We start from the raw sequence: 24,141 nt of genomic DNA on the forward strand, positions 1-24,141 counted from the left end.
ACATATTTTGTTTTCTCAAGTAAATGCATAATAGTATAAACTAGCTACAAAAGAATTCCTTAATGTTTTTGTTGGCATGTCAGTGCTAACAATTGGGACTTGAGTGTTTTAGATTTCATCTGAAATTAGTGGTTCAAATACAACAATAAATGGTATTCATGGTTGTCATCTTTGATTAATGTAATATTAAACGTCTTGAGTATATTACACCACTACTTTTGTTTTTCAACTGACAGATTTGAAAAATAATAAAGACAGAGTATGTCTTACAAATACATTAAATGTATGTATAGTCTTTGATTTTTTTCATTTAAGATACCCTTACCTTTTTCAGAGGCATTTGGCTTTCTTCTTTTTGCAGGTTTTGTCTCTAAATCTTTGTAACTAAATCTACCAAAATACTTTCAATAATTTGATTAATAAATCTGATGGAGGAAGGAGAGAATTATGAGTTATATCAAAGATACATTAAGGACTTCATTTCTATGTAAGTAGACTGAGGAAAGGAGGAGTTATGCATTAGTTATAAAGTCTTTCATTGCAGAATAATTTATATCTCAAAGGATTTTCATATACATTCTCTTCATACTTCTCAATACATAGCTTAGGAAATTAAGGTATTAAGTGACTTGTTTGAAGCCACACAGCATTCATCAGACCTGGGATTAGAAAACAAGTCTTCTTATGACCAGCCATTGTTCTTTACAGTCTTCTTGATAGATACCACGGAAGTGATTTCTTTTGAGAAATAGTTATTAAAACATACCCCACCCCTCAACTTGTCTACTGTGGAAAAAATGTACTTAAGCCTGACTGTCTAAATCAGACAGAATGTAGTGTGTTAGAATCTCCAAGCAGAATTTGTGTAGGTATAACGAGAAGAATTGGTTTAGAGAATTTTACCTACAGTTTATCTCTTGTTAGATTGCTGCCTTGCCAAGCTAATTTGCATACGTTTCAAGATGTACCAATTGATTGAAATGTTGTTCTATTATAAATTATAGAAGCTCTTCCACTATAATTTCTTCACTCATAGGTAAACCATGACTTTGAAGAATGGACAGAAAAACAGGTAAGAAAAGACATTCTCAAAGAAGAAACAGAAATGTATGTACTTTCTAAACTACTCATTGTAAGAATGGGTGTGGGGATCAACTGGTTCATAATTAAGGTTTTACTCATCTCCCTGATCTGAGCTGTAACCTTATTTACTCTATCTGCATTTTATGTGAGATGCATTGATGGTCACAAATCTGTTTCTTCTGTCACACTCAGTGATAACAGGAGGTATCCTAATAAGCACTAGCACTAAAATAATAAGCATAATAGCTTTGATCTGAATTTTGCAGTGGGACAGCTTGGGGGTGAAATGACTGGTCCAAAATCATACAGTGGGATACTTAGCTTCCTGGATCCCAAAGCAGAGCTGTTCCCTCCAAGACTGGGTGACTCAGTAACCTCATGTTATTAGAAAATTCTCCCTTAGGGCAAATAAAAATTTACTTGTAACATTTACCCTCTGGGCCTATTTCTGCCCTCCAGGGCTTCACTGAATGAACTGCTTTCTCCAACCTCCTGTATCCTCCCCACCCCACCTCAGTTTCTCTTATCTCTTGTGTAGCTTCGGTTCAGAAGCTGCTTTGTTTCCTGAGGAAATATCCCCAACCAAGAGTTTTCAATCTTTTAGATCCTTTTCTCTCTTTTCAGTGCCCACTCTTGCCTACTTGCAAAAGATTTAACACATCTTTAATACCTTTTGTCCTTCCATCACCCCCAGTCTCCAGTCCCTTCTATTTTACTTCTTATTTTAGATAATAAAATCATCATTTGGTCAACCATTTATTTTAGATACCTTAGGTCATCTTTTACTCTCCACCCCAGCATTATCCATCACATGGAGTCGGGGGCCGAATCCTGCCAGTTCTCTCATTAAAGTGTCTCTGAGACGCATTTCTCCTTCCACCGCCACTGCCCCAGCTCTCATTCTCATCATCCCATGTCAGAGCTATTATAATGAGCCTCTGTGCTGTTTTCCCTGCTTCTCTTCTCTCTGTGCCACCCTATTACATGGTCAAAAAGTTTACAATTTGATGAAAAAATGATATATGCACATAATAAAAAAATAGAGACTAGCGTAAGATAGAATTTATAATCCAATGCTAAAAGTTGTGTATGGGCCAGTCAGTTTTATGTGAAGTCAGGTAAAGGTGGTTATAACTCTGAAAATTTCTGGAAAAGTCTGCCTGGAAATGGTTTAAAGGACAGGTGAGGTTTTGATATGCAGAGAGGAATTAAAAAAATGCCCCGCTTTTTAATGAATGAATTAGCTAATTTGCTAATTAATAATAACAACAATAAAATAACCATTTAATTGAACACCTGTAGTATGCTAGTTTGCAGGATAGGCATTATTACCTGCTTTCCTGGCCTTTCTGATCTGGGCTGCCAATAAGGTAACTGAGCTCTGAGATTCTAAATAGTATGCCTAATATGACAGTAAATTTCAGAACTGGGATTTAAACTCAAGTGTGTTTGGTTTTTAAAGCTCAGGGTTATTTCACTGTTTCACTAAAACTCATTCAGATATCTCTGGCAGTGTGGAAATTAGTACAGACAAGTGGTGTTAAAGGGGATTGCAAGCCCATGTATTTGATTTTGAGGTTATTTCTATGGCACCACGGGCTATATTTATTACCTTTATCGTTTATAATCAAGGGATAGATTAGAGATAAGACATCCTTACTGCCTTCAAGAAGTTCGATGTGATGGGGAAGACTGGCAATACAATGTGATCAATGTTATAATAATGAGAAAAGATCAGGGACTTGGTTAAGGCTAAAAGCCCTGTTGCTTTATAGCCCTGCTTCTGACAATAGCTAGTTGTTTCTTCTCTCTCTTGTCTTTTTAAAGATTTTATCATTTATTTGACAGAGCAAAGAGCACAAGCGGGGGGGGGGGGAGCGGGCAGAGGGAGAGGAAGATGGAGGCTCCCTGCAGAGCAGGGAGAGCCCAATACAGGGCTTGATGCGGGGCTCGGTGCGGGGCTCAATGTGGGGCTTGATCCCATGACCCCAGGATCATGACCTGAGCCAAAGGCTGTCGCTTAACCCACTGAGCCACCTGGGCACCCCTAGTTGTTTCTTTTTTAAAGTAGGTTTTGGGGCTCCTGGATGGCTCAGTGGGTTAAGCGCCTGTCTTTGGCTCAGGTTATGATCCCGGGGTGCTGGGATCAAGCCCTGCATTGGGCTCCTTAAGGAGCTTGATGGGGAACCTCCTTCTCCCTCTCCCTCTGCCTGCTACTCCCCCTGCTTGTTCTCTCTCTCTCAAATAAATAAATAAAATCTTTGGGGAAAAAAAAATAAAGTAGGTTCCATGCCCAACATGGGGCTCAAATTCAGGCCCAAGATCAAGAATCATGCTTTACCAACTGAGCCAGTCAGGTGCCCCTGATAGTAACTAATTTAGGCAAGTCATTAAACTAACACAAGTTTGTTTTTTTTCTTCTGTAAAATGAAGAGGTATGACTAAATAAGGGAATTTCTTATTGAAAACTAATTGCCTTTTTAAAAAGTATTCATTTATTTGTTTATTTAATGTGAGGTTCAAACTCATAACCCTGAGATCAAGAGTCTTATGCTCTTTGGACTGAGCCAGCCAGGCAACCCCCCCCTTATTATTCTTTTTTTTTAAAGATTTTATTTATTTATTTGACACAGAGAGAGAGACAGCTAGAGAGGGAACATGAGCAGGGGGAGTGGGAGAGGGAGAAGCAGGATTCCCGCAGAGCAGGGAGCCTGACACGAGGCTCGATCCCAGGACCCTGGGATCATGACCAGAGCCGAAGGCAGACGCTTAACGACTGAGTCACCCAGGTGTCCCCTTATTATTATTTTTATTCCCAACCCTTCTATTTTTCCTTTCCCTTTCACTCATTCACTGATTTATTCATTATTCCTTCATTCCATTGACATTTATTGAGTATTTTCTATGTTCCAGGCACTTTGCCGTACACTGGGAGCACAAACATAAGATAATGGTAACCCCTTCCCTCACAGACTTGGAGTACTGGTAAATTCAATGTAGTATCACAATAGAGGCATTTAGGGGCACCTCGGTGGCTCAGTCGTTAAGCGTCTGCCTTTGGCTTGGGTCATGATCCCAGGGTCCTGGGATCGAGCCCTGCATCCAGCTCCCTGCTCTGCGGGAAGCCTGCTTCTCCCTCCCCCACTCCCCCTGCTTGTGTTCCCTCTCTCACTGTGTCTCTCTGTCAAATAAATAAATAAAAATCTTTAAAAAAAATAGAGGCATTTACAAAGTGCTGTGGCAGTACGGTGGACGGAGTGGGAAGTGGGATGGTGATGAAGATGGAGAGGGGAAGATTTGACAAGGAATTGACCTTAACAAAAGCTCTTGAAGACTGAGACTTGCTAAAACAAGTACACCTGAGGGTCTCCTGGGTGGTTCAGTCCGTTAGGAGTCCAACTATTGATTTCGACTCAGGTCATGCTCTGAGGGCTGTGAGATGAGCCCTGTGTCGAGCTCCTCACTCGGTGGGGAGTCTGCTTGAGATTCTCTCTCCCTTTCCCACCCATGTGCGTGTGCTCTCTCTCTCAAATAAATAAATCTTTAAAAAAGAGAAAATGTTCTACATTTGCTATCTTTAATTCTTCTCTTCCCATTATCTTTTTAAATTTTTTAATTTTTTAAAAGATTTATTTATTTTAGAGAGAGAGAGCGTGCAAGTGGCAGGAGGGGCAGAAGGAGAGAGAGAACCCACAAGCAGAGTTCCTGCTGAGGGCAGAGCCCTACCCGAGCTTGATCCCAGGACTCTGAGATCATGGCCCGAGCCAAAACTAGTTGGCCTCTTAACTGACTGAGCCACCCAGGAACTCCGTATTCCCATAATCTTTAAAACTTAATCCAGTTAGGCTTTCATCTCTATCATTCCACAAAAGTAGCTCTTGTGGAGCTACCTAATAATACCAACTTCTAAGTTGTTATAAACAGAGGTCAGTTCTTAGTTTTCATCATTAAGGGCATTAACGCAATTGGTCACTTTCTCTTCCTAAAAATATTTACTTTCTTTTGTGTCCCAAGAATACCACACTTTCCTGGTTTTCTTCCTCATTGGTTGTTCCTTCGCAAACTCCTTCACTGAATCTTTCTCTTTTCCCCACTTTTTATTATTTTATTTATTTATTTATTTTTAAGTAAAATCTGTCCCCAGTGTGGGGCTTGAACTCACTGCAATGAGCTACATATAGGAGCTATCATAGAGAGACAGGGAAAGAGATGAAAAGGCATCTTTTCCTGGAACATTTTGGAAATTTGAACTTTTATTTTCTTTCTAGCCCTCAGAAGAAAATACGCAGATTATACTGTTTTATCCCAGATTATGAGGTTTGGGCTAGAAAATGTTTCACCAAATGATGGGGATAGTTGTCATGTGTAAAACTGTAATCTAAGAACCTCTCTATAATTCTATCAGCCAAAGAGCAGTAGTACTTGATGGCATCCTGGACTGTCTTGGATTTTCTCTGGTTTGGTTAGCTGAAGTATTTTATTACCAGCCTGTTTTTGTGAAGCTGTGATTAGCTGCCTCAGGGATTGATTTAGCCAATTTGGCTGGTTGGACAGGTGTCTTCTCCATGTCTTCCCACTTCCTATTTTCTTCTGCCAGAAACTATACTCTCTCAAAGAGGACTACCTTCCCAGACATGGTTATATTTTATAAGTCTTTTTCTCTCCAAAAGTCTAATATTCTAGCATGAATCTAAAAGACGATGTTAGCGTATTATGAAATGTTATTGTGTCAAAACTCTGGAACTAGGTGTGACCAGGAAAGATTTTCAGGGTATGAATTAGAATAAAATTTCAGTGATTTTTGGAATCAAAACAGACTTTGATTCAAATTCTTTTTTTTTTCAGCTGCATAATAGGTAATCTCACAGACTTGTTTTGAGGGTTGAATGAGCTAATTTATGTAAAAATAGATGTAGCCAACTACCTAGGCACATGAAAAATGGTAGGTGTTTGCTGATAGTGGTGATAGTACATTATTATGGTGACCTTTTATTGCTGAACATAGCAATAGCTGTAGTAAGAATGAACTACACAGTTAAAAGTACTAGATTAGAGGGGTGGCTCAGTCGGTAAAGCATGCAACTCTTGATCTCAGGATTGTAAATTATCTCAGGGTTGTAAATTTGAGCCCCACATTGGGTATAGAGATTACTTAAAAATAAAATCTTAAAAAAAGTACTAGATTAGATGGCAGCAGTTGATGAGTTCTAACTCTGACAACCACTGTGCTTTATTATAGAGTAGGGAACAATCAGTTTCTTGACTATCCAGTTTAAAGTTATGTTGGTCATCTTTATCTATTTATTCTTAATTTTTTTAAGTTTATTAATTTTTTTATTAATCTCTATACCCAACATGGGGCTTGAACTCACAACCCTGAGATCAAGAGTTGCATGCTCTTCTGACCCAGCCAGATGTTCCTGTTTGTCATACATCTAATATGAGGACAAATGGGTAATTATATCTATGAAGCTTTATATAATTTGTGTAGTTAAAAAATGTTGAAGGAAATGATGGTGAGAAGAAGCTCCAACTCTAAACATCTCTCTCCACTCCATTTTATTCTAATTCATACCCTGAAAATCTTTCCTGGTCACACCTAGTTCCAGAGCAATAACTTTTTTTTTTTTTTTTTTTTTTTTTTTTTTTATGGAGGAGGAATTCTCCAGGGCCAGGCCAACATTGGAGAGAAAGGGAGAAGAGAAGTTTGGGTTACACAAGAAGAGGGTACCTCCTGAGGTGCTTAAGAAAGAGATATACATTCGAAAGTGAGAAAATTCACATTGAGAAGACAGGAAGGGGCACCTGGCTGGCTCAGTTGGTAGAGCATGTGACTCTTGGTCTTGGAGTTGTTTAAGCCCCACTCTGTGTAGAGATTACTTAAAAATAAAATCTTAGGGATGCCTGGGTGGCTCAGTCAGTTAAGCATCTGCCTTTTGCCCGGGTCCTGATCTCAGGGTCCTGGAATTGAGCCCTGTATTGGGCTTCCTGCTCAGCAGGACTTCTGCTTCTCCCTCTGCTCCTACCCCACTTGTGCTCTCTCTCTCTCACTATTAAATAATTAAATAAAATCTTAAAAAAATAAAATATTAGAAAAAAATAAAGAAGCCATGGGTCACAGGGCTATGTCCTTACTAGGTAGGTAGTAACTTTCTGGAAGGAAAAGATAAGAAGAGAAAAATACAGTTTTTCAAGGTATCTGTGGGAGGGGGCACCTGGGTGGCTCTGTCGGTTAAGTGTCTGCCTTTGGCTCAGATCACGATCCCAGCGTCCTGGCATCGAGCCTTGCTTTGGGTACCTTGCTCAGTGGGGAGCCTGCTTCCTCCCCTCCCTCTGCAGCTCCCCCTGCTTGTGCTCACACACACTCTCTCTCTGTCAAGTAAAATATTTTTTTAAAAAAAAGGTATCTCTGGGAGGAGCTCACCTATGACACTGAAAGATATACAGCTTTTAACCCTAGTTCTTAATCTACCAGACTGTGAAGATATGATCCCCAACTATGGAAAATATACAAGAAAAAATATTTGGAAGAAATGCATCAAATGTATTAGCCCTTTCCTTAATTGGTAGGATTACAAGGAATTAATGTTCTTTTAAAATTTTTTGTAGTCATTTCCATATTTAACAATAAGCATATATTATTTTTATAATAAAAATTTCATTTAAAAATATTTCAGCAAGTCTACATTTAAAACCTATCACCCATCCAGAGGGAGCTATTGTATTAATGGTGTCTATTACTTCATAAGTACTCACTCACATGCCTGGGGACTATGCAAACAACTTCATAAGTATTTTGTCATTGATCCACACACTAAGCCCATGAAGTATATACTGTTATTATTCCCTTTTGGCAATGAAGACATTGGGGTACAGGGATCAAGTAACTTAGTTTAGGTCTTGTAGCTAACAGGTAGCAACACCAGGATTTAAAGCCAGAGAGTCTCACTCCAGAGATTCCTGTGTATATCTCCACTACGTACAGTGCTTTGGTCTCTATATATGTTTAGACAACTGGCAACTCCCTGCTTTGAGTTTGCTTTTAGGTACGCCACACACAACATCTATTTGGGGGCTTCTAGCTTATTTTAACTTCAAAAGTCTTCAGATATTCTGAGAATATATTTGTTTTTCTTAGAATTCTTATGAAAAAAGTGAGGAGTTCATTAGGAAGATAAACTGGAGAATTGAATTCAAATATATACATAGAAGTTTGTATTTATTTTTGAGCAAACAATCTGAAACATGTTACAAAATGATTTTTCATGCCATCAATGTAGTTTTGTTTTTTTATTTTTTAAATTAAAAAAAATTTAAAGTGTTACTTATTTTACAGAGAGAGAGCAAGAGAGAACAAGCAGGGGGAGGGGCAGAGGGAGAAGCAGGCTCCCTGCCGAGCAGGGAGCCTGATTTGGGACTTGATCCCAGGACCCTGGGATCATGACCTGAGCCGAAGGCAGATGCTTAACTGACTGAGCCACCGAGGCGACCCTAAATTTTTAAAAATTTTAAAAAAGATTTATTTTATTTGAGAGAGAGAGAGAGCACATGGGAAGAGGGACAGAGAGAGAGGGCGAGAGAGAATCCCAAGCAGACTCCCCACAGATCACAGAACCTGATGGGGGCTCGATCCTTGGACCTCCAGATCATGACCTGAGCTGAAATCAAGAGCTGGACTCTCTACTAACTGAGCCACCCAGGTGCCCCATAGCTTTTGCTTTTTAAAATAAATTTTTAATTTAATTTTTTAAAGTTTATTTTTAGTAATCTCTACACCCAACCTGGGGCTTGAACCAGAGATCAAGGGTTGCATGCTCCACCTACTGAGTCAGCTAGGCACCCCTGTAGCTTTTACTTTTTAAGCTACTGTGTCCTAGAGCTAAGTTTCCAGCTCCTGTGACTGTTTTTAGGAATAATTGCAAAGAAGCAGGGAATGTGAATGACCATATTTCCTTCAGTTAGTGCAACCAATGTAGGAAAGTAGATCAAGAGTGTAGGGTTTTTTTGTTGTTGTTGTTTTGGTTTTTGTTTTTAAGTGAGCTCTACACCCAATGCGGGGCTTGAACACATTGCCCAGAGATTAAGAGTCACATGCTCTACCGACTGAACCAGCCAGGAGCCCCAGGAGGGTAGTTTTGATGTAGAATATCCTTCTGTAATTCTCTAGCAAAGTTTTTAAGTTTGGAAGAGACCTGATAAAGTCCAAGGCCAGTGGTTGATCTGGACATCCTTGAGTCCCTTCTTCATTTCCCTCCCATCTTCTGCACCTGTCCTATGATCCTAGTAACAAGGAACTCACAGTTTCCAGAGTCAGCCCTTCCGTTTTAGGACTGCTGTTGGTAACTTTTCCTGATGTTGAGTAGAAACTAGTCTTCTTCTGGTAGCTTCTTATTTGTCCTACAAATGATTGAAATAGCAATTTCAATAGATCTGAAACAAGTTTTAGTCTATTTTTGTTGTGTGTGATGGCAGAAGTGAACCCTCAATATGCTCTGTATCATTATGGATTTATTAAATTACTGTTCTTTATGCAATACTTTTGTTTTTCAAAGTTCTTTCTGTATAGTACATTGTATTTTGTCTTACCCTGTCATCTGAGAGGAGACTGGGATAATTCACACACACCCACATCCCTAATCCCTACAAGGTAGATATTATTTCCATTTTACAGATAAGGAAACTGAAGTTAAACAACTTCAAAATCATCCAACTAGAAAATGACTACATTGGCATTTAGATCTCAGAGGTTCCAAGGGATTAATGCCTGGACTTTGAATCCTTAGACTTTTCACTGTAACATGCTGACTGTCCAGTCAAATGGAGTATCTTGTGGTAGCAAGAAGGTAAGAGACCTGAGAAGGTCACAGAACTTGTTTTGGAGCTGGAATCAGTCTTGTAGTCTCTTGGTTTTGTTTCTACTTGCTTGTGTAGTATACTGGATGTCATTGGCTTGAAAGTATAAATTTGGCTCTTTTTCTCCCCAATGTGCTTGTAGACAGAGGTGCCTCTTTGATCCTTTGATTTAAAAAGAAACTGTTACTATTTTTAGGACCAAATGGATGGCAATCTGCTCCAAAATTGGACTATGCCTCTATTTTGAGATGATTCCACTCTAGGATTTCCAGTTTGATTGCTTTTAAGACGTAGTATAAAACCCAGTTCTTTCCATTAAGCCTGGCCAATTCTGATGGAACCCAGTGCTGAGACAAGAGAATATAGTCATTTCCCCGGAGGATTAGGGAAAGTATGTAGGTACAAGGATACCTAGCACCATCTTCAAATGGGTAGGATTTTTGCTAGATATTTTAACAATAAAGTCAAATTTAATTGATGGATGGGATCAAGAATAATAGTCAAAACCAAAGGCTTGTTTTATTTTCCAAAACACTCTGAACTCCAAACTCCCCAGAGATGGTTTAAATATACATCAAAGCCCAAATCTTCCATCCTTAACAGGACAGAAATCAATCACAGTTCTCCGAATTCTCTTTTCTCTCAGGCTCACCTGCCAACACTTCAGAACTTTCTGAATTCTCAGACTTTACACCGATGGCAGACTCCAGCTCCACTCATCCAAAGCTTTCCATTTTGGTCAGTTTAAATTCCTAAAGAGGCAACTGCCATCAGAAGACTAGGTATTATGAGCTCATGCAGGGCTGTGGGGGAGGGGTGAGCTGGCCTTGTGGGGACTCCTATAAGAGCTGGTCACTCCACTTCAAACAAATCTGCATCACACTGAGGGTTTCCACCCCTTTTTCTATGTCAGTGATCCCCATTTGTCCCTAGTGCCTGGGGTTTCAGGTCCTGGTGAGCCTTTCTCATGTTATCTTCCTTTTCTTTTTAGGCTGAATTCTGCCTTATCTACAATTATCATTTATTCTGTACCTTTTAGTTTGGTGGTGAATGCTGAGGTTTTGCTAGCCTTTCAGTTGCTGTCATTCAGGCCCTTTCTAAAGAACAGGGGATGAAACATCAATTCCTTGATCTGTCTCTGGCTGGCTGAGAAAAATCTTAGTGTTGGGAAGGGTTTCTGAGTCCAAATTTCTCACTGAATTTTCTTAGATGACAGGAAAGAGTGAAAAAAAAAAGCAACTCTTCTGTGTTTCTGAGTCTCTCATCTCTTAATCCTCTTTTGAGGATCTTTCTGTCTTCAGAAAAACACAGTTTTTAGAGGTTCACAGACCTTCCGTTACCCATGAATGTGCCATCTCCAAATTAGGAACCCTGCCTGCTCTAGTGTCCTTCTGGGGTCATTGGGGTTCTGGTGTAGTTTGAAGAAATGAGTGGTGAATGTGGCTTTTAGAAAGCAAGAGACTGATCTCTCAATTTTTCATAATTTCCATAAGCACTTTTAGCCTCCTGTGTTTGAAATTCTGGGAGCACTTTGCACTATGGAAAGACATATTAATTCCCAAGTTGCTATCGTATTTCCTTAGAACTTTTAACATCAACACTGTTATTTCATAACCTTTTTAGGGGAAATGAAGCTCTGAAATTCCCTACCCATTGCTTGTGGCAGTAAAGTGACCTCTAGTGGACTTTCCTGGTAGTTTCCAGGAAATTCTGGAATAAGATGCTGGTGGAGGGACAGGCCATTGAAATTAGATCAGCTCTTCAGCTGCCTAGTGCCCTGAAGTTCAGTTCAGTGTGTGGTAAGCTTCAATGCCTAGGCTGGGTCAGGTGAGGGAGGTACTGTGGAAGAAGCAAGATTTATCATTAGTAAAGTGGCTGCAGGAGTTCTCTGGAACTAACATTTCTCTAGAGAAGGACAGGATCAGATTATGAACAATGAATTAGGACAAACCCACTGGATTGATTTTAGAAAAAGAAAAGTTGTCTCTTTGAAATAATAAACAGTGAGAATGATACGAAGTCATTAATCTTTAGACAAAGTGAGGGAGGAAGTATTCCTCGGTCTGTTTTTTTTGTTTTTTTGTTTTTTTGTTTTTTTTACCATATTATTTACTCAACACCATGATCAGACTATTACATTTAGCAATTGGCAACAGGGGTGCAAAAAAAAAAAAAAACCCAAAAAACAAAAAATTACATTAAAACCCTTTCTTGGGGTGCTTTACATCTTCCACGGAACAGAAACTAAAATAACCTGTTATATAATTAATCACGAATAATCCTCAAGTTTTTTTGCCCATACACATGAGTATTGTCTAAAACATGTCTTCTTTTAGCAGGCTGGTCCTGCCACCACTGTGCTTGGCTGAGGTCACAAATCTGTTGTGGCCTGTAGCTTCCCTGTCATTTCTCTCACTCTCCTTTCCTGCTAAGCCTTGTTTCCTGGCAGTAATTTAAACCTTCTACCATTGCCATAGCCACTGTTGCTGCTGGAACCACTGTAGCCACCTTGGTTTTGTGGTTTGGCAAAGTATTGTCCTCCACCACCATAGGGGCCAGAGCTTCAGCCTCCAAAATATCCTTCTTGAAGGTTGTTGATTTTGAAGGTTGATTATTGTAGTTGCTAAAATCATTGTAGCTTCTGCCATCTCCAAAGTTGCTTCCATCATGACCAAATCCATTGTAGCCACCCTACTCCCACCATATCCACCACCACCTCGAGTGCCACCAAAGTCCCCTCACCCACTGAGGTTTCCTCCATGACCAAAGGTGTCATTCCCACCAAAACCACCTCCATGACCACCACCAAAATTTTCAGAACTACTTCGACCTCTTTGGCCGGATGAAGCACTCACCACCTCTTGCTTAGACAGGGCTCTCTTTACTTCACAGTTGTGGCCATTCACAGTGTGGTATTTTTGAACCACAATCTTATGTATGGAGTCATGGTCATCAAATGTTGTAAAAGCAAAGGCCTCTTTTGTTGTCACTGCCCCAGTCAGTCATGATGTCATTCACTTCAATTTTCCCATACTGTTCAAAATAATTGCTCAGATGATGTTCTTGTGTCTTCTTTAATGCCACTAACAAAAATCTTTTTCACAGCCAAGTGGGCCCCATGTCTTTGAGAATCTTCTCTTGAGACAGCCCTCTTTGGTTTCACAACTCTTCATCCACCTTGTGTGGCCTTGCATTCGTGGCTGCATCCACTCCTCCACAGTGACATATGTGACAAACCCAAAACCTCTGGAGCGCTTGGTGTTTGGATCTTTCATGAACACACAGTCCATAAGCGTTCTGCATTGTTCAGAATGGCTCCTCAGCAGGCACCTGGGTGGCTCAGTCGTTAAGCATCTGCCTTAGGCTCAGGTCATAATCCCAGGGGTCCTGGGATCAAGCCCCACATCAGGCTCCCTGCTCCACGGGAAGCCTGCTTCTCCCTCTCCCACTCCCTCTGCTTGTGTTCCCTCTCTCGCTGTGTCTCTCTCTGCCAAATAAATAAATGAAAATATTTTTTAAAAAAAGGCTCCTCAGACTCTCATCAGTTGTTTCAAAGCTCAAACCTCTGATGAAGAGCTTCCACAGCTGTTTGGGGTCTGGGAGACTCTGACTTAGACATGACCATGGTGGGAGGGGAGACTTTAATGATGCTTACTCAGCAGTGTCCATGGGCAGAAAGCTTTATGTTCTGTTTTGAGTCCTGGGAGTTTTTTGTTGGGAGGGAAAAAAGGAAGTGAACATTTTAAAAGTTCTAACTTAGGGCGAAACAGCCTCTCAGTCTCTCGGTCTCTGTCTCTCCCACTCTCACTCTGTACCTTTTATCTAGCCCTACTCAATAACCAAAAAAAGGGCAAGTTCCATGTACAGTCATTGCCCAGGGCCTAACCTGGCTCCTTTACTGGCCCTAGGTCATGCTAGGGCTGGACCACTGGAACTGCACTGATCTTGGTTACCTGGCTTGCTACTCGGAACTCTTCAAGAACATTTGCTTGAACTTACCTCTCAGCAAGTACCCACTCTTGGATGTTTTAGGGAGGATACGCTGCCCCAATTCTGTCCACGAAGACTCAAACCATGGCAGCAGCTGGACCACTCTTACACTAGGAAATAGCTGATTTGGACATTTGGTTTGGGCCTTTTGTCTAGTAATAATCCCTCCTGCCCATGCCCCTTCTAACCTGGTACTTAGTCTTGTACCTGTGAGCCTGTTTCTCAAGTCACTACCCCCTGGCTTTGGTACCATGTTTAATGCCTAGCTCTCATCTAACTCTGTAAGATTCAGGCTTCCTTAGTTAGGCGTGACCTTTTTGGGACACTTTTACAATGGGATTTATATCATGCCCTCAGGATAAAGTGATTGTAGATTAATAATGAGAATGTTTTCTCAAAGGAATAGGGAAACTCAATATCTAATATTCTTTTGATTAGCATTTAAAGATTCTATTAAGCCAAATTCTACATTTCAATTTGAATGCCTTTTTCTAAAGTTTAAGTCAAGAATACAGAGGTGTATACTCAATACATATAGAAAATTTGAAAAATCTAAATAATGGTTAGAAAAAACAAGTTATGTATGAATTTTTTTTTCAAAGATTTTATTTATTTGACAGAGAGAGAGAGAGCACAAGCAGAGGGGAGTGGCAGGCAGAGGGAGAGGGAGAAGCAGACTCCTGGCTGAGCAGAGAGTTTGATGTGGGGCTCAATCCCAGGACCCTGGGATCATGAAGACAGAGGCCCAACTAACAGAGCCACCCAGGCACCCTGTGTGTGAATTTGTGGTTGTGCTAAATTATTATAAACATTTGCTTGCTTGCAGAATTACCATCTCATTTCTTATCTTCCTAGCTGCAGCAAAACCCAGAGAACCACGTTTACATCTGTGGCCATTCATGATCTTAACAATAGGACTTAATGCTTCTTTTTAGTAAATAACAGCTCATACGGCACTCATAACATGTATGGGCTATAAAGCTGCAATCTGAGAGGAATTTAGAGGTTAGTGGGTATGCATGGTTTAATGAAGGATGGCACTTGCCAAAATACTTCAAGTTCAGCTGGTGGTAGAAGAAAGCCATTGAGAATTAAGTTCAACAGGAGTATAAAAACTGGGTTAGTTTAGGTTTGAAATGATTGGGTGAATCTAAAGTATAGGATTTCATGTTCTAGCATGAAAGAAATCATTTAATTTCTAATAAAGATTTTTATTTATTTATTTGAGAGAGAGAAAAAGCATGAACAGGAGGAGGGGCAGGCTCCCCACCCAGCTGGGAACCTGATGTGGGGCTCAGTCCCAGGATCCTGGGATCATGACCTGAATGAAGGCAGAGGCTTAACTGACTGAACCACCCAGGTGCCCCGAAAGAAATTATTTTTAAAGTAGTAAATAAATCTACCTATAAAGTGAACTGGGACTGTTTTTTTTTTTTTTGAGTGTCAAGATGATTTCTAATTTCCCATCAAAAATAAAGAAAAGAGGACCTTGCTTTTGGTGGAACATGTGACTTGATCTCAGGGTTGTGAGTTCAAGCCCCAGGATGGGCATAGAGATTACATTAAAAAAAGTAAAAAGAAAAAAGAAAAATGAAGAAAAGATCTTAAGAGTGGAAAAGCAATATTTACCTCCTTATATTGAAGATTTGAAACACTTTTACTTTTTCCAGAGAAGCACTTACATTAGTGCATTTTGCCATCAGGGGGTGCTCTGGGATAATACTTTTCAGCAAAATAGCTATCTTTTCTGCTTTGCTACCTGGAAAATGCTAACATTTACATTTGTTAATTCTATTTTGTATCCAGATTTACTAACCCTCAAAAAGTGTCAGTTTAAATTAAAAAGATGAAAAGAATATTGAAAACTGTTTAAAATGTAAGTAGCCAGTGTCTGACTCCTAAGGAAAAGACAAACACTGGAAGATATTTTTTTGTAGGCTTCTGTTTCCTTTTTGAAGGGATTAGAATCACAATAAACGAAAGCTGCACCTGAATTTTGCTGGGTTGGAAAATGAAAACCATATCTCAGGGATTAGCATTTGTTCTTTTACTTTAGTTCTTTTTTGTAGTATTACTTTCACTAGGTCTTTGGCCAATGCTATAAGGATGGATTGTACTTGAAATTGCTTTCTTCCAGAGTTGTGTTGGTGTTTCTGTAATTAACTTATTCTTAAGGCAGGGGGTTAGGAACCAAGAATTCCATGATAGTTTTACTGCCACCCCTGCCACATTTATTGATCAGTTCTTAGGTTCTATTCTTGCTTCCCTGAAGTTGGTGAGGTGGGGGTTGAGGCAGGCAGTGGGGAGGAAACTCAATTCTGTTTTCATGGACAGGAAGGGAGAATCAGAGACAATCTTAGTAGCTATGCCAACCACAGAATGCTAACTAGTCAAGGTCACCAACAGGACATTTAGAGAGATGGCTACAACATCTGGGGCCAGAACAGAGGGTCCTCACTGTTTGGGTCTAAATAACTCATAGGGTTCTACTGCAAATGTCTGTTGATGTTGGCTCCTTCCTACCTGGGTGGCAAATGGCCTTGATATATAGCAGAAGGATAGAGAGAAATGTTATATTTTTGAAAATGAAAGATTATGTAGTCCCTAAACTCATCTCCTTAGGCAAAAATAGGTAAGGCTTTTATGATCATTTAACTCTCTCTATGCAAGAGGGAGGTTTAGTTGAGGATTTATATAATATAACTTGGGAGATTTTGAGAATAACGTCTAGACATCAGTCTTTAGTGTACTCTTTATGCACTGCATTAATTTAAAAAACAAGATATATTCATATCAATATCTATATTTTAAAAATACATTTTTCTTAAATATGTTTTAGGTTCTGCTTCCCAAATTGATTACCTTTATGGATTTTCTTTCTAGAGGTGATACAGAGAAAAGAAGAGTTCTGGGTAAAAAAAAAAAAATGTACACAAACTTTCCCTCCCACTTAATTTTGATATTTAAAATTATATTTTTCTTGTTCTTTCTATTCATAGAAAAAATAGCCCAAACCTTTCTTAGACTCTTGTTTATAATAGAACATCCTAAGGAAAAGATTTTCTTTAAGAGCCTAATATTAGAAACTATAAGAGATTATCAAGTGGCCAAGAACCAAAACAGAAAGAAAATGTTCTCTAAGATTTGTTTTTGTTTTTTGTTTTTCTCATGGCCTTCTCATCTATAAGTTTAAAAGTTTTAAAATTTAAAGTAAGCCAAAAACTTACTGATATGGCTGATGGTTGTCTCATATTTTTTGAACTGATCAAACATCTGAAGGGGGATGTGCAGTCACTAGACTGGCTTCTGACCTGCACACACATTTTTTTTTCATTAATCCTTTGCACAGAACAGATGCTCTGGGTGCAGTTTTAGGCCAGAAGAATGTCCAAAATATGTGGGTGTGAATTTGGCCAAAGGGTTAGTTGAATGTGGAGCACAGATAGCAGCCTGGAAGCAGGTCACATTTTAATGAAAAATGCACATTCAGCATGGCATTGTGCTTTTCAAAGAGGGGATTCCCAGCCATGGAGAACACAAGGGAGAAACAGGCATTCATGTGGAACTGCTTTAAAACAGAATTCTTGTGTATCGTGGCTGGTGGGGCAGGGCTCACTAGTACCCCTTGGGAAATGAGATAATGGAATTTTGCTAGGCATAATTGAGTTTTTGAGCATCAGTCGTAATTCTTCAAAAAGGAAAAGAAACTTCTACAATCAAATAAAGGAAAGACTTCATAATTATAACTGGCTCTGCTAGGAAAAAATCTTTCTGAGAGGGGAAAAGTGTTGTCCCATTCATATGCTGAGAATCTGACTAAGCAGAGAAACAGAATTTTCCTTGTTCACTAAAGAAAAGAAAAGAATAGTGAAGAAAACAAAATGACCAAAAAACCCTTTACCTTTATATGTTAAAGATTGAAATATAGAACTTACTTCGATACATGTTTTGCTAGGAGTGATTATATTTCCTCTCAAGAAATGTGTGTGTGTGTACACATGTATTTTAAACAATTTGAAATAATCTGTAAGTACATAAGCAACATAATTGAGATTATTTTTAAGAATGAGAGAAATATAGAAATATTAGACAATCACTTTTAAAATGGGAACAAAATGCTTTTTTGGTAGTGTTAACAAATAGACATTTAATTTTATGTCATTATTATGATTAGTTGTGGATGGCATACAAAAGCAGCAATGGAAAGTGGCTTCTAAAAAAGCAAATACATTAATGGAGGTATTATATTTGAAGTAAAGAAGGTGGTGGTTTATTCTACTTTCTGCTGGTCAATTAGGATGATGAGGGGATATGAAATTAGGACATCAAGGAAGAATGAAAGAATCTTTGTGTTTAGTCTGAAGAAGACAAGACTAGAAAAGTCAAGAGGAGGAAGAAGAAGAAGGTTGATTCTGGATGGGTCCTCCAAGTTGAATTCTGTTCAGTGAATGGACAAAAGAGGGATCAGTCAAATTTTGGTGAGTACCACTACTCTTGGTACCAGTTCCCATGCTATTCCCTCCCGACTTGGGGGCCTTACCCTCCATGATGGCCTTTCTCCCCAAGGGTGGGCCTTTAGGCTCCCTTCTGAATGGGAGGCTGTCCTAAAAAATTTTTAAAAATTGTCAAAAGACAATATAAAAAGAAAAGACAAGACACAGAATGGAAGATTTTTATAACCTATAACACCAATGAAGTACATACTAGTATCCAGAATAAAAAACTTCTTAAAAAAAAAAAAAAAAAAAAAAGACTACCCTATATAAAAAAGGGCAAAACAAGTGAAGGGCATTTCACCATTTCATAATTAAGGGATATCTAAATCATTGATAAAATATATGAAAAAGTATTCAACTTCATTTCTAATCAGGGCTATGAAGATTAGTGGGATACCTTTTTATACTGACCACATTTTTGAAAATTAGAAAAATTTGGGGTTGGTCAAGATAAGAAGCAGTAGTAGCTCTCATACACTTCTAGTAGCAGTCTATGTTGGCACAACCACTTTGGAAATCAGTTTGCATTATCAAGGAAAGTTGAGACACTCATATCCAGTGACACAACAGTTCCACTCCTAGGAATATACTACGTGCTTATGTTTAAGTTCATGTTTAACAGGGCTTATAATAATAGCTCTGTTAATAGCCCCCAAATGGAAACATTATAAATATTAACTGTGCAATGGATGAATAAATTGAAGTTTACTTTTAAAATGAAAAATTATGCAAGAATTAAAATGAACAAAATGCAGCTATAAGCAACAATATGGAGCAAAAGAGAGTCCATACGGTATAATTCCATTTCTATAAAGTTCAAAAATATGCAGAACTAAATTCTTTTATTTAAGGATACATATAGGGGTGATAAAAGTAAAGGAAAGCAAAGACATGATCATGATAAAAGTTAAGATAATGATTAGCTCCAGAGGGATGAGAAAATAAAAAGAGGCCCATTCTCCAGAGCTAGCAAGTATTGATGATTTCTAGAAGGAACAGGTATAGAAAGTTCATGAGTTGAAAACAAAGTGTGTCTAAGAGAAGAGATACCTATAATAAGTAAGGCATTCTCTAGAGTCACCAGATTGATATTTTGAAATGTTTTAGAAGATAAATTAATATATAAGCCTAAGTCAATATGGGTTAATATTTCTGATTCATTTATTACCTAAAATATTATGAGAGTAGACTACTGGTAAAATTGTAAAATAGGCAAAAAAAAATTTTGACTCCCTGTGTGGCCCAAGCCTTCTCTTTTGATTTTATTTCTGCCAAAATCACATGTCTCATTTCTAAATTGTTTAATGAAGATGGTAGCTGCTCCTTGGTGTAAGGGATTAATTCTCCCAAGAATTTGTATTTTAAGATTTTTTTAAAAGACTGAAAAGCTTTAAAGACTAAATAAAATCTCAGATGATGGAATTTAAGCTATTTTCACAAGGTGGTTCACTTGTAAGGTTTTGTGACAAGCAGCCTCTGTTTGTAGATGATCCACTGAAGAAGAGAGAGACCCCCTTTTAGCTTGAAAATTTCTTTTTTTTTTAAGATTTTATCTATTTATTTGACAGACAGCGAGAGAGCACAAGCAGGGGGAGCAGCAGGCTCCCCACTGAGCCAGGAGCCAGAAGGCAGATGCTTAACCGACTGAGCCACCCAGGCGCCCCGAAAATTTGTTTCTTTTGAAACTGACAAAGACTTAAAGTACTTTGCCTGAAGTTTTTACTATGTGATTCAGAGGTAAAATCTCTATTAAGTCAGTGGACTTTTAGCTGCCCAAGTATGAGAGGACTATTCTTAGCTTAGACAAATGAAATATAACCAACCACTAAAGTATGGAACTTAGAAGTCCTTCATAAAAGAAACTGGAAAAAATTATACTCTTGGCTGGAATGGAATGAATTTCTTTGACTTGGGAAATATAAATTGTTAAGATCACTAGTTTATTTTTTTATTTTTTAAAGATTTTATTTATTCACTTGAAGCACAGAGATACAGAGAGAGAGGGAGAGCATGAGCAGGGAGAGAGACAGAGGGAGAGGAAGAAGCAGGCTCCCCGCTGAGCCAGGAGCCAGATGTGGGGCTCGATCCCAGGACTTTGGGATTAGGACCGGAGCAGAAGGCAGACGCTTAACCATCTGAGCCACCCACGCGTCCCCAGATCACTAGTTTAGCAAAGTTAGAAAAGATATATTATTATGTGGAAATATAAGAGTAAGTTATTCATTGAATTTGAAGTGTGGTCCTAAAATAATTAACCCTAAGACTGGACCATCTCTTGGGATAGAAACAATCATCAGAAAATACTGAATAGTTAACTGATATACTTGGTAATTTGTGGAACCATCCAACCAGTGGATGGTGCCGCTCCCATTCCTACCTACCAAGACTTTTAAATAACCTAGACTATATTTTGAGTGCTGAATACCCAAAATTCATTCAGTGCCAATAACTGCTAAGACAACTCAAAACTGTGGACAAAAATAATTGCTCCTATATTGGTCTAAATATTGGTGTAACAATATCAAGTGATAAAATATATACATACACACACATTCTCTTGAGAGTTTCATTAGTTACTTTTCTGAGTGGTCGGGGATATTTGTAACAGATTTCAAAATGGTTCTTTGAGCTTCTTGATGCATCTTTGTTCTGGTAGCCAATCTAGTTGTCACGGTTAATACCTTCTTTTCTGTTTCTATTATCTAATTTTTTTTAAAGAGCCACAACATTTTTTTTAAAGATTTTATTTATTTATTTGACAGAGAGACACAGTGAAAGCGGGAACACAAGCAGGGGGAGTGGGAGAGGGAGAAGCAGGCTTCCCGGGGAGCAGGGAACCTGAGGCGGGGCTCGATCCCAGAATGCTGGGACCATGACCTGAGCCGAAGGCAGATGCTTAACAACTGAGCCACCCAGGTGCCCCTACTATTATCTGATTTTTATGGAAATATCATGAGTACCTAAGGATATACGTATTCATTCATTGTCTGGAACATTTTAAAAGAAAAAGATATTGGAGGCAGGCTAAAAACCCATTACAATGGGATAGTTGTATTATGGTACAAGGATAAAATGGAATAGTATCCAGCTGTTAAAATGAATGAGCTAGATTTATAGTACAGATACAAAAGTATCCTCACTCCTATTACATTACCTTCTCTTTCCCAGCCCATGCCTCTGGCCTCATGGGGAGTTCCCTACAATCAGTTGGCAGTGGAAGAGAAATTGTAGGCCTGGTTTATAGGTAGTTCTGTGTGATATGTAGACACCACTTGAAAATGAACAGCTATAGTACTACAGTCACTTTCTGCGACATGAAGGACAATGATGAGGGGAAATCCTCTCAGTGGGCAAAATGTTAAGCATTGCACCTGGTTGTTCATTTTGCTTCGAAGTAAAAACAGCCAGATTAGTGAATATATACCAAATCCTAGGTTGTGGTTTGGCTGGCTGGTAAGAGACTTGGAAAGAACATGATTGGAAAATTGGTAACAAAGAGATTTAGGGAAGAGGTATGTGGATAGACCTTGCTGATTGGATGGAAAATGTGAAGATACTTGTGTCTCATGTCAATGTTCACCAAAGTATGTCCTCGGTGGAGGAGGACTTTAATAACCAAATGGATAAGATGATCTATTCTGTGGATTCCAGTCAGCCTCTTTCCCAAGCCACCCCTGTCATTGCCCAATGTGCTCATGAACAAAGTGGCCATGGTGGTAGGGATAGGGGTTATTCATGGGCTCAGTGACATGGACTTCTATTCACCATGGTTGACCTGGCTAGGGCCACTGCTGAGTGTTTAGATGCCTCCCAATGTGACATCATTCCCTGGGGTGATCAGCCACCTACCTGCTAGCAGGTTGATTATATTGGACCACTTCCATCATAGAAGGGGCAGCATTTTGTTCTTATTGGAATAGACACTCCAAATGTGGATTTGCCTTCCCTGAGTATAATCCTTTAGCCGAAAGTACCATCCATAGACTTACAGAATACCTTGTCTATTATCATGATATTTTACACAGCATTGCTTCTGATCAAGGAACTTGCTTCACAGCAAATGAAGTGTGACAGTAGGCCCATGCTCATGGAATTCACTGGTCTTACCATGTTCCTCACTATCCTGAGGCAGCTGGCCTCATAGAATGCTGGAATGATTTTTTGAAGACTCAGTTACAAAGCCAGCTACGTGGCAATATCTTACAGGGCTAGGATGAGATTCTCTGGGAAGTTCTATATGCTCTGTATGTTCTGCTGTTCTCTCATAGCCAGGATTCATGGGTCCAGCAATCAAGGGGTAGAAACAGGAGTAGCACCATTCACTGTTAGCCCTAGTAAAATTTTTCTTTCCTGTCCTTATGACCTCATGTACTCCTGGCCTTGAGCTCTTGGTTTCAAATGGAAGAATGCCTTTACCAGGAGACACAACAATTATTCCACTGAATTGGAAGTTAAGACTGCAGCCTGGCCACTTTGGGTTCCCCATGCCTCTAAACAGGCAAAGAAAGGAGTTACTGTGCTGGTTGGGGTGAATGATCCTGATTACCAAAGGGAAATTGGACTGCTACTTCACAATGGAAGGGAGGAAAGGTATGTTGGGGCTGTTTGTTTGGTTTTTTTTAGTAATCACTAGACCCAACATGGGGCTTGATCTCACAACCCCGAGATCAAGAGTTGCATGGTCTACTGGCTGAACTGGCCCGGCGCCCCTGGCAGTCTCTTATTATTACCATGCAGTTAAAGTTGATGGAAAATTACAACAACCCAATTTAGGCAGAACCAGAGATGACCCAGACCCTTTACAAATGAAGGTTTAAGTTACCCCACCTCAACTGAAGTACTTGCTGAGGACAAAGGGAATACAGAATAGAATGTAAGGATAGTTTTAAATACTAGCTATGACCACATGATCAATAATAATGAGGTCTGTAATTATGAGTATTTTTTAATTTTATTATGAATATGTTTATGTGTATGTGTGTGTATAGCAAGTGTCTTTGTTTTCTTCCCTTTCTTATCCTCATAGCATATAAAATGTGTTGACTTTATATCATAGTATTTAAGTTATATTATATCAAGAAGAGTGAACATCACCCAAGAACTTTGCATCTTCTTCTGGGGAAAGAGTTAATGTTTTTTTCAGTTGTACAAAGGTTAGTTGTATCATGTTAGGTGGAAGTATAACCACATTGTTATGGACTGAATGTTTGTTTCCTCCCCAAATTCATATGTTGAAACCCTGTCCCTCTCCTGTGATGGTATTAGGAGATGGGGCCTTTGGGAGGTAATTAGGATTAGATGAGGTCATGAAGGTGAAGCCCTCATGAGTGAATGGCATTAGTGCTCTTAGAAAAGTGCTTCCCTCTCCTCTTTGCTCTCTGCCATGTGAGGATACAAGAAGTCAGCAGTCTGGGACACCTGGCTGACTCAGTAGAGCATATGACTCTTGATCTTGGGCTTGTGAGTTCAAGTCCCACATTGAGTGTAGAGCTTACTTAAAAAAAAAAAAAAAAAAAGCAACCAGAAGAGGATTCTCACTAGAACTCAACCATGCTGGCACCTTGTTTTCAGATTTCCAAACTTCAGAACTGTGAGAAACAAATTTTTGTTGTTTATAAGCCATCCAGTTTATGATACTTTGGTATAGTAGCCTGAACTAAGATACTTGTTGTCTTTAAGAAAAAATTAAAAAAAAAAAATTTAAAGTAAGCTCTATACC

The 24,141-nt window shown here is 39.0% G+C and overlaps 1 pseudogene; it reads right to left on the reverse strand.

The window, feature by feature from the left end:
• Positions 1-12,364: 12,364 nt before the first annotated feature.
• LOC114210987 (heterogeneous nuclear ribonucleoprotein A1-like) lies at positions 12,365-13,226 on the reverse strand (annotated as a pseudogene).
• Between the last annotated feature and the right edge of the window lie 10,915 nt (positions 13,227-24,141).

Source organism: Eumetopias jubatus, unplaced genomic scaffold, assembly GCF_037043125.1.
Source record: "Eumetopias jubatus isolate StellerSeaLion01/CBP00866 unplaced genomic scaffold, mEumJub1_p1.0 scaffold_8, whole genome shotgun sequence".
Classification (NCBI taxonomy): domain Eukaryota; kingdom Metazoa; phylum Chordata; class Mammalia; order Carnivora; family Otariidae; genus Eumetopias; species Eumetopias jubatus.